The 14661-nt window shown below is 31.7% G+C and overlaps 2 long non-coding RNA genes across 15 annotated transcripts; both read left to right on the forward strand.

The window, feature by feature from the left end:
* Positions 1–3295: 3295 nt before the first annotated feature.
* Positions 3296–7323, forward strand: LOC110867359. 2 transcript variants are annotated; one of them, XR_002551544.1, is made up of 5 exons: positions 3296–3381; positions 4633–4739; positions 5084–5140; positions 6819–7049; positions 7160–7323. It is a non-coding gene; the product is annotated as an uncharacterized LOC110867359 (long non-coding RNA). The 2 variants fall into 2 exon arrangements; XR_002551543.2 differs by lacking the exon at positions 7160–7323 and having other exon boundaries at positions 6819–7105.
* A 436-nt stretch (positions 7324–7759) lies between these two features.
* Positions 7760–12836, forward strand: LOC110868697. Of its 13 annotated transcripts, none has more exons than XR_002552664.2 (15): positions 7760–8545; positions 8651–8715; positions 8813–8880; positions 8963–9019; positions 9119–9344; positions 9497–9556; positions 9800–9893; positions 9970–10069; positions 10136–10181; positions 10270–10431; positions 10583–11554; positions 11623–11748; positions 11832–11975; positions 12278–12459; positions 12561–12836. It is a non-coding gene; the product is annotated as an uncharacterized LOC110868697 (long non-coding RNA). The 13 variants fall into 13 exon arrangements; XR_004862824.1 differs by having other exon boundaries at positions 9807–9893; XR_002552667.2 differs by having other exon boundaries at positions 9502–9556.
* Positions 12837–14661: the final 1825 nt, after the last annotated feature.

Genomic DNA, 14661 nt, shown 5'->3' on the forward strand with positions numbered 1-14661 from the left:
GTATAATGAGATCTCCTTCTTTTTATATTGAATAATGTTTTACATAATTTCCTATTAATTCATTGTGTACGACCAACTTTAACTAACAAATTACGTTTGGATTCACTTTTGGAAAAGTTTTTATAAGATTTAATTAATTCACCAACTTTACGTCTTTAACTAACAAATTATGTTTGGATTCAATTTTGGAAAAGTTTTTATAAGGCTATAGAGTGTGGTCATTATCCTCATGACCACCATGACTTTTCACTTCACTGTCATTTTACTCACCTTTTATCCGCCATCCAAAACCAATACTATAAGGGTATGGTCATGACCCAAACCATTATCCTCTTATTTATTTTAATTTATCTTTGTGTAAAGAAAAAGGAAATGATTTCTTGAAAAATGGAAATGAGGACCATGGTTGTCATGGTTTAATCCATGCAAATCATGGTGGATCATGTAAGGGGGTGGCGTAGCCTTCCATTCATGTTCCTACGTGACGAATCATATCTCAACCATGACCTTCACACCCTTTAGCCTAAGATTTAATTAATTCACTAGTAAACATTAAACAGACATGCATTTTGTTTTAATACGATTTACACTATAAAAGGATATATTACATATTTTTTGCATTTTGTTTTGATACGATTTACACTATAAAAGGATATATCTATATATATATATATATAAATGAGATGGATTTGGGCTATGTGTCATTTGTCTTTGGCCATCTAGGCTGATGTGGCAATTTGGTTTAGGAGGGAAATCCCAATTTGCTTTGTATAATCACGATTCCAAGGAAAAAAGGCGGGATCCGAATTGAGTTGGGTCGGGTTTTTCGAATTCGGGTCATAGTATATATTTCCTTTTTTTTCTCATTCTTCTTGCACACACTTTACAAACCCTAAAAAACTAAGTTGCATCCTCTCTCCTATCACCACCACCAAGATCCTCAATTCTAAACCATAGCCAAATCTCTGCAACATCATCTTCTTCACACAAATCAATCCTATTAACCAATCAAAGGTATGTTTCTATGTTTTTGATTTTATTGTTTCTGATTTCTTTGTTTTACGATTGTAATCTACACAATCGATCCTAAATCTACTTTATTTATGTTATTCAATTCTATAGAAACTTGATTTTATAAAGATTGTGTCGAATGCTATTAACTTCTTCTTTGTCCTAAACTTTGTAGATCCGATCATAAAAATTGAAGGTATGTTGTTTTAATTTGTTGTTTATCTATTGTGTGTCTTTAATCTAGCGATTGAACATTTATCTTTCTGTTTTTTTTTTTTTTTTTGCAAACAAAATCAAGATCAGAGTTTTATTATCATCATCTACATATATCAAAGTTACTGATTTTTGTTGATTTTGTTTTTCATGTGGAACCCTAAATCTTGGATAAAATCGGACTCCGATCATTCGTGAAACAACAGAGGTTAGTTAAATGTTATAGTTGTTTTCTTTTTTTTAAGTTTGTGTAGGTTTGATTTTATCCTTTCTGTTCGGTATTTATTTTTTTTCGTTGTTTGTTGATGATGATTTTGCATTATCCGATTCCAATCATATGAAATGATATTTTGTTGATGTTTTGATTTTGTTCTCATGTTACTCATATTTTTATTTACAGTCTTTTAGTTTGTTGTTGATGATGATATGTTTTGATTGTGTCCGCTGTTTTTTGATTGTGTTGATGAAGATTTACAGTGGTCTGATATTTTTTCATCCGGTATAATGTTTTTGTCTTCGGAATATTGATTTTCGTTCTAAAAAATAAATATTTTTTATTTTTTTTAAACCGTTTCTTTTTATTTTTGAATTTGGAAGTTTCTCAATTGATTAAATTATCTTTTAAAGCTTATTGATTGTTGATTTAGGAATATTGATTGTTTTTCTATAAATACTTTACCGTTTTATTTTTTTAAAAACCTTCATATATATTTTTCAGATATACATCCCTTGCACAACAGTCCTTCATTTTTAAAGCTTATTGATGAAGATAACCCGATATTTTTGGTACGTTTATGTGTATTCTAATTACTAATCATATTTTAAGTAAACTGATATTTATCTTTTTTTATTTTGTTTTAAACTTATAGCAAATAAATGGTGATTTATATTTAGTATGATAATTTATGGCATTGGATGTTAGTGATATAATTTTCAGAATTCAAATTTTAAATTTTAAATTTTGAGGTTTCTAATTTAAATTTTAAATTTAAAATTTTGAGCAATTTTAAATTTCGTCAGTGATTTATTTTTAGTATGATAATTTTGCGGAATTAAGGTTTCTGTTTCTATAAATAAATGGTGTTACGTTTTTTGAAACCTCAAATTTAAAATTTTAAGGTTTCTATTTATATTTCCGGAATTTAAATTTTAAATTTAAAATTTTGATCAATTTTAAATTTCGTTAGTGAATTATTTTTAGTATGATTATTTTCCGGAATTAGGGTTTCTATTTCCGGAATTCAAATTTTAAATTTATATTTTTGAGCAATTTTAAATTTTGTTAATGATTTTTTTTTTTGAAACCTTAAATTTAAATTTTAGTGATTTATTTTTAGTATGATAATTTTTCCGGAATTAAGGTTTCTATTTAAATTTTAAATTTAAAAGTTTTCCATTAATGTGTTTCATTTTAAATTTCAAATATGTAAATTGAATTTAAATTTGAAAGGTTAGATTTTCCTAATAAGTTTGCTTGATTTACGGGATTGGATATTAGTGATTTGATTTTCAGATTTTAAATTTTATATTTTGAAGTCAATCATTATTTTAAATTTAAATTTTGAAGTAAACCATTATTGTGTTTGATTTTAAATTTTGTATGCTTTAAAATCTTGATGTTTTTTTATGAGATGCTTTGACTATATTATTTGTAATTTTAGGGATGCTTCGAGTCTTTGACTATTGTTTTTGTACTCGAGTTGCATATCTCACAAACTTTTTGTGTTTTGTAATTTTAGGTGAAGAGCTTCTTTCAGACTCTTTCCCCTACAAGGAACTATTGAATGGGTTCCTATGAGAAGTTGAAGAAAAGGTATATCTTGCACTGTTTTGTGAGTTATAATTTTTTGTATTTTAGTTATAATTTTTGTATTTAATTAGTTTTTAATTCTTTAAAGATGTCTTTAATTTCTTTTTAAATCTGTTTTTGTTTCTATAAATAGATTAGTGTTGTTAAAGATGATTTTTGTATTCGAAATTATGATTCGGTTTCTGTAAATAGACTTTGTTTCTATAAATAGATTACCGTTATATTTTTTTTAAACAATGGTTACTTCCTTTGCAGTTATGAATAATGAAAACAATGCTCCTTCGTTATTAAAGTCGATTGAGGACTATGATCCTATATTTTTCGAATTGTTCGTCGACCAAAAACAGGTTAGTTCAGTTTTGTTGGTGTTGTTTGTTTTTTGATATGTATAGTCTTTCTTTTTTATTTTTGTCTTTAGGTGTTAATTTGAAATTTTATGTGATTATCTTTTGAAGTTCTTATGGTTTGTTTTGTGAGTTATAATTTTTTGTATTTAGTTATGATTTTTGTACTTAGTTAATTGTTAATTCTTTAAAGATGCCTTTAATTTATTTTTAAAGTTGTTTTTGTTTCTATAAATAGATTAGTGTTGTTAAAGATGATTTTTGTATTCGAAATTATGATTCGGTTTATGTAAATAGACTTTGTTTCTATAAGTAGATTACCGTTATATTTTTTAAACAGTGGTTACTTCCATTGCAGTTATGGATCATGAAAACAACGCTCCTTCGTTGTTAAAGTTGATTGAGAACTATGATCCTATATTTTTGGTATGTTTCTTAAGTTTTCAGTTTTGTGCACACAATAAGTTATTGCAACTTATATGTTTTTTTTTGTTTCGATTGATAGGAAATACAATATGATTTTGCAACCTTATTGTGGGGAGAACAACTTCCATATGTCAATGTCTTAAAATTAGTGATGATGATTTATCGTGAGTCATTGAGTTATAATTTTTGTATTTAGTTAGTTGTTAATTCTTTAAAGATGCCTTTGATTTCAATTTTAAAGTTGTTTTTGTTTCTATGAACTAATTACTGTTGTTAAAGATTATTTTTGTATTCGGAATTATGATTCAGTTTCTGTAAATAGACTTTGTTTCTATAAATATATTACCATTATATATTTTTTAAAACAATGGTTACTTCCTTTGCAGTTATGGATCCTAAAAACAACTCTTATTCATTGTTAAAGTTGATTGAGGAATATGATCCTATATTTTTGGTATGTTTCCTTAGTGATTTGATTTTTAAATTTTAAATTTTGAAATCAATCATTATTTTAAATTTAAATTTGAAAGTTTTCCATTAATGTGTTTGATTTTAAATTTTGAATCTGTAAATTGAATTTAAATTTGAAAGGTTAGACTTTCCTAATAAGTTTGCTTGATTTACGGGATTGGATATTAGTGATTTGATTTTCAGATTTTAAATTTTAAATTTTGAAGTCAATCATTATTTTAAATTTAAATTTTGAAGTAAACCATTATTGTGTTTGATTTTAAATTTTGAATGCTTTGAAATCCTGATGTTTTTTATGAGATGATTTAACTATATTATTTGTAATTTTAGGGATGTGTTTTTATTTTGATTCATTAGGTGTTTATTTTGGATGGTCCGGAGTTTTTGGCTACAACTATGTTGGACAGAGATATGCTTGCTATTGCTGTAAATTGGTACCATGTCGGTTGGTTTTGCTTGGTAAGGTTAGACTTTCCTAATAAGTTCGCTTGATTTACGGGATTAGATATTAATGATTTGATTTTCAGATTTTAAATTTTAAATTTTGAAGTTAATCATTATTCTAAATTTAAATTTTGGAATAAACCATTATTGTGTTTGATTTTAAATTTTCAATTTCGAAGTCAATTATTATGTTAAATTTAAATTTTAAAGTTTGCCATTAATGTGTTTGATTTTAAATTTCGAATCTGTAAATTGAATTTAAATTTGAAAAGTTAGTCTTTCCTAATAAGTTTGCTTGATTTACGGGATTGGATATTAGTATACTTTGTTTATTGGGTTTTAACTAATAATTTGATTGACTCAGATTTGTGACGATGCGTCGGACAAACAACATTGGGAAAATATACAGCCTTGAGCCTTGGTAAGTTAACACATTAGTTAAGGTTATGATGTTTTTTCATGGCACCGACACATTATTGAGTAGTAGCGCATTAGGTTAGTGATATTAAAATTTGTGCCTTGGGAAAATATACAACCTTGAGCCTTGGTAAGTTAACACATTAGTTAAGGTTATGATGTTTTTTCATGGCACCGACACATTATTGAGTAGTAGCGCATTAGGTTAGTGATATTAAAATTTGTGCCTTGAGAAATTTTGTATATTGATTGATGTTTGAAATTGATTGTGAGGTCTTTGAATGTGCATTGTATTGCTGATTGATGTATGAGATTTTGTTGATTGGCATAAGGTATTATATAAGATGTGTTTGAAGTTGTGAAGATGAATAAGTGAGACATGTGTAGCAGATATTAGTGAGTGCACAACACATCAGTTAGGGTTTTGAATTATTGCTACAGGTTAGTGATGTTAGAGATTGTGTTATGAGAAATGTGTAGATTGAATTATGTCTGTGTTTGATTGTGACACCTTTGATTGTGCATGAAATTGTTGGTTATATGAGATTTTGTTGATTGTAGACAAATAAGTTTGAACAGAACTTATTAGATTTGAAAGTTTGCCATTAATGTGTTTGATTTTAAATTTCGAATCTGTATATTGAATTTAAATTTGAAAGGTTAGATTTTTCTAATAAGTTTGCTTGATTTACGGGATTGGATATTAGTGATTTGATTTTCAGATTTTAAATTTTAAATTTTGAATTCAATCATTATTTTAAATTTAAATTTTGAAGTAATGGAAATCTGAGTCTGATTTTTTTCGTGATTAATATCCGCTTGAGTAACCCAATCTGAGTCTGATTTTTTTCGTTAATGATTCTGGTAAACTTTCCCGATTTGGGTTTTCTGCAAGGCTAATCATCTAAATTAATTTGTTATTTTTATGGTTTACCATTGCATAAGTTAGTATAATTTGTTGACAAAGTTTTGTTTTGTGGGATAGTAGTCATAAATTGAGTAATATTCAAGGTTTATGTGTTTTTATTTTGATTCATTAAATAAGATGTGTTTGAGTAATATTCAAGGTTTATGTATATATGAGATTTTGTTGATAGGCATAAGGTGTTAGATAAGATGTGTTTGAAGTTGTGAAGATGAATAAGTGAGACATGTGTAGCAGATATTAGTGAGTGCACAACACATTAGTTAGGGTTTTGAATAATTGCTACAGGTTAGTGATGTTAGAGATTGTGTTTTGAGAAATGTGTAGATTGAATTATGTTTGTGTTTGATTGTGACACCTTTGATTGTGCATGAAATTGCTGGTTATATGAGATTTTGTTGATTGTAGACAAATAAGTTTGAACAATTAGATTTACATTTAAGTATAAAAAATGAGAGGTTGTTATAATTTGAATTATATTCTGAACGAAAAACTGAAAGGAAAAGGAAAAAAAGAATAATTTAATACAGAGAAAAGAGGATAGAGAGAGAGAGTTGCCACATTTTTAAAACCAAAAATATAAGGTAACCATGCTTCTAAAATCTAGTATACTTTCTAATAATATTTTTTGGAAAATGGACTATATTGGGTAGGTAGTCAAACATGGTTTTTAGGGTCAAAACGGCTGTGTTTGGTTGACTCGGGACACTTTTATGAAAAACTTGATGTTTCTGACCTTAATAAACCATTTTTGTAGATGACCAATGTATATCTCTATTTGAGGAATTCTCCAAAGATCCAGAGCCGATTGTTTCATAGAGCTGTGAAGTTGCGTTAAACATACTGGATTTTGAATGATCCGACAAACCATTCGAGGTACTTGGAAGATTAAGTCTCTTATCTGGGTGGTTGTTACAGGTTTAGGATGTTAAATGATTTTGGATGTACTCTGCGATGTCGATGATGCAGAGATGTTGGTGAAGCTCAGGTTAACAACTTCATGTGTATATTTTAATGAATAAAGTTTTTGTTGTTTATATTTTCTAATTTAAACTTTTAATTAACTTCTAAATTTAATTAAATGAGTTTGTTTTGCAGGTTCGAACAACTTCATGTGTATATTTTATTATAAAAAAGAAAAGTTTTTTTTTTGTTTCATGGGTCGTTCAGAGAGGCAAGTTTCTGCCTCCGGTTCTTGCCCGAAGTTTCTGACCTTACTCGCAACCCATTGACTACAACTTTCAATTCAAAACAATTATAAAAAAATTAAGTTTGAAAACATGTATTTTTATTTTATTTAATGACATAACTCGATTAATATAAAGTAAATTTTTCTACCCGCAAAGTTCGCGGGTGATAACCTAGTTACATATATATATATATATATATATATATATATATATATATATATATATATCTATACTACTTTATAAAGCATATAGGAAGGATAGAATGGTCTTTTGCCACTTTACAACTCTTTAAAGCCCATTGTACAAACCTCTTAAGCACAAGTGTTGAAAACTTGTTTTCAACACCTGATGATACCACGCGGATCTTAGCGGATCAACTTGACCCGGTTTTTGTTTGATGGATCCAATATATTCTTATTATCACAGATCTAAACCACAATTTCATCCGCCGCTTCACAATTCTTTCACTCTCTAAACCCTAGATCCTCCACCGCATAACTGAAGCACCTCCACCGCACCTCCATCGCACCTCCACCGCTCATCCATGGAACCTGTCTTTGCCATCACCGTCTTCTCCCCTTTCATCCATGGAACAGGTCATGTTTTTAACCCTATTTTGTACGTTTTTTTTTAATCTTTGTCAGATCTGTGATAATACTTTTAGATCTGTTTTAATACTTTTAGATCTGTGATAATACTTTTAGATCTGTGAATCTGTGATAATACTTTTAGATCTGTGATAATACTTTTAGATCTGTGTTGGTTTTGTGATTATTTTAATGTTCTGTGAATGGATCAACATTAGGGCTTTTTGTTTGATAATTAGGGCTTTGTCAGATCTGTGAATGGACCAATTTTAATTTCTTGCATTAGGGCTTTGTCAGATTTGTGATAATACTTTTAGATCTGTTTTAATACTTTTAGATCTGTGATAATACTTTTAGATCTGTGAATCTGTGATAATTCTTTTAGATCTGTGATAATACTTTTAGATCTGTGTTGGTTTTGTGATTATTTTAATGTTCTGTGAGATTTATAGAGAAAACGTAATTTCTGTTTCATAATTAGGGCTTTTTGTTTGATCTAATCGGTTACTGAATTATGGTTTTGTTTGTAAGGAGAATCCGATTGCAAGCTCACCGGCGAAGGAAGCATACAGGAATCGGCTGGCGGACAGCCTCAACATGGACAGAACTAACATTCTAGCTTTCAGGAATAAGCCTCCGACACCAACAGATGCGGTTCCAAACGAGTGGTTTTGCTTCACTACAAAGCAACAATTTTCAAATTCAAAGTAAAATACCTAATTATCTGTTCAAATTTTGCATGAAGAATATATGTACTTTACTCTGGTTGAAAAGGGCTAACCTCTGAATCTTTGTGGGTGTTTCTGTTATAGATTTGTGTGGCCACGTGACCTTTGTTATGTGCGGTATTGGCGCCGAAATGATGATGGGAGTTATGGTGAGTGCATGCACATACCAAATAGTCATCGCTTAATATGATTTAATTTTGAATCTCTCTAATTAAAAGTAGTTTTGCTGTTACTTTGTTTTTTTAGGATTGGTTTGATCCAATTGCTGATTCGACTACTAGCCATCTCGATCTGATTCCCCACATGGTTTAGGGGTAATTGATTTTGTTTTTGACGTTTAAAGGTTTTAAAAATCATTGAATTTTGTATTAAATGGGAATTTCGACATCATTTCAGGAGAAGTTTAAAACAACAGGACTATGGAAGGATATACGGTGCTACATTGACAGTCAAGTGAGACCCCATCTCTTTGTTTAAAGTTCAAACACATAATTTGTTTTCAGTTTTTAATTTTCAATGAATTATACTAATTGTGATACTCTTATTGTGCAGCTCTACGGTTTGTAGGTTGAAGTTTGCTTAACACGCTTCAACCGTCGAACTTGGTGCGGCTCAATTGAATAAGGAAAGCAGGGAGGTCATGGACCTTAAAGACTTGTGCAGACTAAAACTGTGATTGAGATATCTGCAGCAGTAGCTAGCAGCAGCTGAAGGGAATGTTGATCGAAAGATGTGAACAGAGGCAAGGTGGCAAGGTTTTAGTAATAGTTGTTATATGGTACATTTACATAACATGAACTTTTACTTCCAGTTGATTTCGACATAACTATAGTCTGTACAGTGTACATATTTCAGTATTAAAATCACAAGTTTACACATTCTTAGAGTGGTTTAATCCATGTCTTTGACCGGTATAATTATCGTTTGAAGCAAAGTTGGGTAATCGGAGATGATACCATAAATGAAACTGCATCTCCATAAGCTAATGAGGTGATGTTATTGGATCTTGGTTCATTGGCCGCCTTGGTTTTAAAATGCGCGCATAATGCGTGATGCGTCCGATGCGCTGATGAGAGCGCATCACTACAACTGATGCGTTGTGTTTACGTGATGCGAGTATATTGCGCGCATTTCGCATGATGCGCTCATCGCATAATGCGCTCTGATGCACGCAACATTGTTTCTTATGTTTTTGGCCCACAAGCACTGATTTGGTGAAGGTTGTTAATCAAGTGAGCAGCAACGCACGACAGATGGGGATTTTGGCGAGGAGACTAGGGTTCCGGTGAAACCTTTTCACTACATGTTGTCATCTCTGTCGACAATGGTAAGTAATCTGCCTGTATTTTTTTTTGGTCGTACACTTTCTTTATATCGTTTGGTTGCTATTTTTTGTGTTATAGAACAAATTGAAGACGTGCAGTGGTGAAAGTTCTTAGACCGGAAGGTTTGTATATGATTTACAGATCTATGTGGAATGCAGAAAATGGGAGTTGTCACCAGGTACGATCAGCATATGGGCCTTAGTCTATATAACCTTCATTTACTTATTTATTTATAATTTTGTAGGAGAGGATAAAAAAGTTCTATGGCTGATGCATTTGTGAGTTTTAAGGTGCTTATATAATCCAAAAGTTCCAAGGTGTGTGTGTTTTTTTTTGTTGCTAAAATTCAAACATTTACAATCCTATTAATTCAAACAGGTCCAATTTAAACACAAAAAAATGAACCATTGTGGATTCCATTAGAAGAACACCTTTTGCATCATCCTGTGAAGAGATGAGGAGCTCTGCTTCAGTGAAGGAAAGGGCAATCTACTTGTGAAGGTACCTGTGAAGGAAAGTATGTATGCCTTCCAAACCAAGGTATAGATTGTAAGGTAGATATTAAGTAGTTGTTGACATCAATTATTGAAAATTAATCAAATTTATCTAGCATGTAAAAAGCATTCATCTTATAAATGTTTGAGCACCACTGAATACACCAACTTGATTCCTTTTTTCACATGTCTTTCAGATGCAGGCTTGATGGGGATGAATTTCATGATTGGAAGAAAATAAACCTTTCCTATTTAATACCTTGGTCTCACAAGTTCTAAATAAATCATAATTTTTTTGGTATTCTCGTACGTGTGATGCCTTTTTGCTAAATGAAGACAGCTAGAGCATGGCGTGGAAGCTTAAAAGATATATAATGATGTCTGGTGTTCGACAACGACGAAATTTTAAAGGGCCAAACTGGGTTATTATATTAGTGTGCTTAGTCAGCATATTTTTAGTTGGATTATATATCTACCAGCCCAGGAATACTGCTGCCTGCTATATCTTTCTGTCCCGTGGCTGTTCCGATCTTGAAAACACTCCAGCAGTTCCTTCCAGAGAATTAACAGATGAAGAAAACACAGCTCGGGTGGTCATCACGGAAATTTTGAAATCATCTCCTGCTGCTCCAAAGAACGCGAAAGTCGCTTTCATGTTTTTGACTCCTGGCCCATTACCGTTTAAAATGCTATGGGACAAGTTCTTTCAAGTAAAAGAACCTGTTTTGATCCAAACAGACCTAACCCGTCATAAGACCCACACGTATTTCATTTTTCACACAAAGGTATTTCGGGTGCTTTTATTCGCCTGAGTAAACTGGTGACAATGAACGGGCGTCAGGTGCTTCTATTCGCCTCATAACTGATTAACTGACCATGTGAGATAAAAGAAGACGCCTTTGTTTGGATTAAGTATAGATCGAGTAAAGCTTCCCTTGAGTGGGATAGCTGGGTTTCGTTTAATGTTGGGGCTCTGTTGTAATTTGCTTTTCCTCCTTGTATTCCAGCCAGTGGCTGGTTGCTTTATATTTATATATAAAGTTTGTTGCAGTTCAAAAAAATATATATATAACATTCTTCTGTTGTTTTGAGACCGAAACACAATTAATAAGATTTTTTTTAAATGACAGATGCAGACATGGGATACTATTGCTGGAGGCGATTCAGAGGTACATTTTAGTTTTAAACTGGTTTCGTTTATACTTTATAGTGGTTATAATATGGAACATTTTAATAGAACCAGGTAACAAAATTTCTGCATAAGCGAGCACAACCCCAGCGAGCCCAACGCAACGGCGCAGTGAGCGCAGCCGCATCGACGTCTAATATCAATTTCTATTGGTTCAATTTAGTATCTCAATGAGTATATATCAATTTCTATGTCGTCTAATATCAGATGCTTTCAATTATTGTATATGAGATAAGTTTGTTTTTGGTCTATCACAGGACTACCAGAATGCCCAGGTCAATGAAAGATCTTTTAATGCCATCAAGTGATATAAGAGAGTTTTGTATATGTAATGCCCAAACGAGTTGAATTGGTCATTGTTGCGAGAGAAGCTACCTTGGGCTTGTTCAAAGATTGTAAAGGTAAATCTGTCACTTTTTTGTTTTTCTATCAAGCTAAGAGTGGCTAACACTGTATATTTATTTGACTATAAAATGACTACATAGAGTTGGATATACTAATGTCTATTGTAGGATTACATGTTTAGATGTGAAATCTATGACCTTATCCACTATAACGGATGGAATAGCGTGTAAATGAACTTGATATTTATAAATGAGTCTGAAGTTGATAGTTTTTTTATTTAAATTTGACATTAATACATGCGCTATTGTTATTGAGCCTGTAGTCATTAATATGTAATTTTAGATAAATAATGTTGTAGGAATAACGGAACAGGGTTCTGCTGAGCGTGACAAGCATCAAATGATGCAGCTGGGCTTCAATCAGCTACAGCATGGGCTCAAATGTTGTCTCAATAGGCGATTTTCAGCTTCAACATCAACTATAGCTTATGCAACCTACAAATCCCAGTTTGACAACTTAGCATAATCTCCAAGATTGCAGGTATCTAAATTTTAGATTTATAAACCCAGCTTGTTATATACTTATATGCCATTTACACATTTTAAGCATGTTTATGAGACTTTTTTTTTGTTTTTCATTAGTCTACATGGGCCGGTAGCATATCACAAACATCAGGCCCTTTGGTGATCTAACTGCAAAACAATGGATTCGCTTCCTATTGCTTCGGTTGCTCGAGTCATGCTTCCAAGTGGAGGTCCTGTGAAATGTAATTGGACAGGGCACATATGCATATGATACTGAACTAATGTTATTTCTCCCTTTCTTTTATTGTGGTAAAGTTTTTATGACATTTTATTTTCTATATGTACATACTATGCAACGGTTTTTGGGACTTGTATTTATCATCGTCTTTTTTCTTTGTAACTCAAGCCTTTTATCATTCAACTTTGGGTTAGATGAATTAATGTCAAATTATAATTATAACTACAGTTTAAAACGTAGCTTCCGATCTTAGATGCAACCCTAGAACATAGAACTAAACCAAAAAAATTACATGTGTAATAACTTGCACTGTATATTCCAAAAATGAAAAGTGAGCCGATGTTTTACACCGATGCTACAATTAAGAAAACTAAGAGACGTACAATGTAATATATCACAAAACGACTGATAAACTAACGGTAAACCAGTATCCTATTGTAAATCGCACTCCCGCCGCATCGCGCGGGTAAACGACTAGTATATATATATATATATGGTAATGCTAGACAGAAACCCTTATATTCTTAGGAAACTCTGGAAACTCAAAGCTCCCGACTTTTTTTTTTGAAAAAAATAACACATGTAATATACATGTTTTTAAGAGTTTTGGGCCAAAAAAAAAAAAACAAAAAAGCGCCGAGTACTTTTTTTTAAAAAAAATAAACAAGTTTCAAAAACTTCGTTGACTAACATGTGTTAGACAAAAAATGCTGAAAGTTGCTGAAATTTGTTTTTTTTAAAAAAAAAACCTTCGGCGCTTTTTTGATTTTTTTGGCCCAAAACTCTTAAAAACATGTATATTACATGTGTTATTTTTTTCAAAAAAAAAAAAAGTCGGGAGCTTTGAGTTTCCCGGGTTTCCTAAATATTTAGGGTTTTCCAATATAGCCCAACCCTATATATATATATATATTTTTTTTGGGGGGGGGGATAGTGCACGGTCCTTCCAACCGCCGGAGTGATCCCACTCCGAGAGCCGCTACCCGACCAAGCCAGCTCCGCTGTGAAATCCCTTTGTCGAGTTCTTACCCTGGGCGACATATGTCACTCCCAAGACTCGAACCTGGTACTTCTGGGAAGAGGTGGGTGTCGATGGCCAACTGGGCTACCCCAGTTTGTTATATTACATATTTTTTAAAAAGAACACAAGAATATTTGTTTTGCGTGTATACCATTAAGTAAACAATGTGTCTTAACCCTTTTTGCGGACGGGGGTGGATTGGTCGGATCAAGAACACACCATGTCTCCAGTTATGTTCGCATATCGCCTCCAAAGGTTGAATTATCTTGTTTATGTTTTTCGGTTGAAGCAACCGGTCGGGCTGGTTAAAAGAAAAAACCATATTTAATGCTTGGATGACTGTGTGTTAAAGTAGTGTTATATTAGAATAATTAAGAGTTAAATGTCATTTTATTTCTTGTGATTTGGGCAATTTTGTCAATTTAGTCTAAATGTTTCATTTTTTGCCTGTGGATCCAAAAATATTTCACCGTTGCCATTTTAGTCTACTGACTTTATCCATTTTTTATGTCAACGAGAAGGGCAATTCGGTCATTTTATATGACCGAATTCCCCTTCTACTTAATAGAATCTCATATAAAATGACCGAATTGTCCTTCTCATTAACAGAAAAAATGGATGGAGTTAACCTACTTGGACTAAAATGGCAACAGTGAAACCTTTTTGGACCCACAGGCGAAAAATAAAACCTTTTGACTAGAATGGAAAATGGCCCAAACCACAGGGACTAAAATGGCATTTAACTCAATAATTAATGTTTAGAATGTAGGTCCCTTTAATCCTATGAATCTTTCACAGAATCGTCTATCTAACCTAGAGTGCGGAATTCTCTAGATCAGATTGTTACAGAAAATAGTAGAAACAGAATTCACAATTAAACCGGTATTCTATTGATTATCCAACTTACAGTTTACAATCAACTCAATACCTCACAGCCTATCTCTGTGATCTTGCCTCTC

The sequence above is a fragment of the Helianthus annuus genome, chromosome 7 (genome assembly GCF_002127325.2).
Source record: "Helianthus annuus cultivar XRQ/B chromosome 7, HanXRQr2.0-SUNRISE, whole genome shotgun sequence".
NCBI lineage: Eukaryota > Viridiplantae > Streptophyta > Magnoliopsida > Asterales > Asteraceae > Helianthus > Helianthus annuus.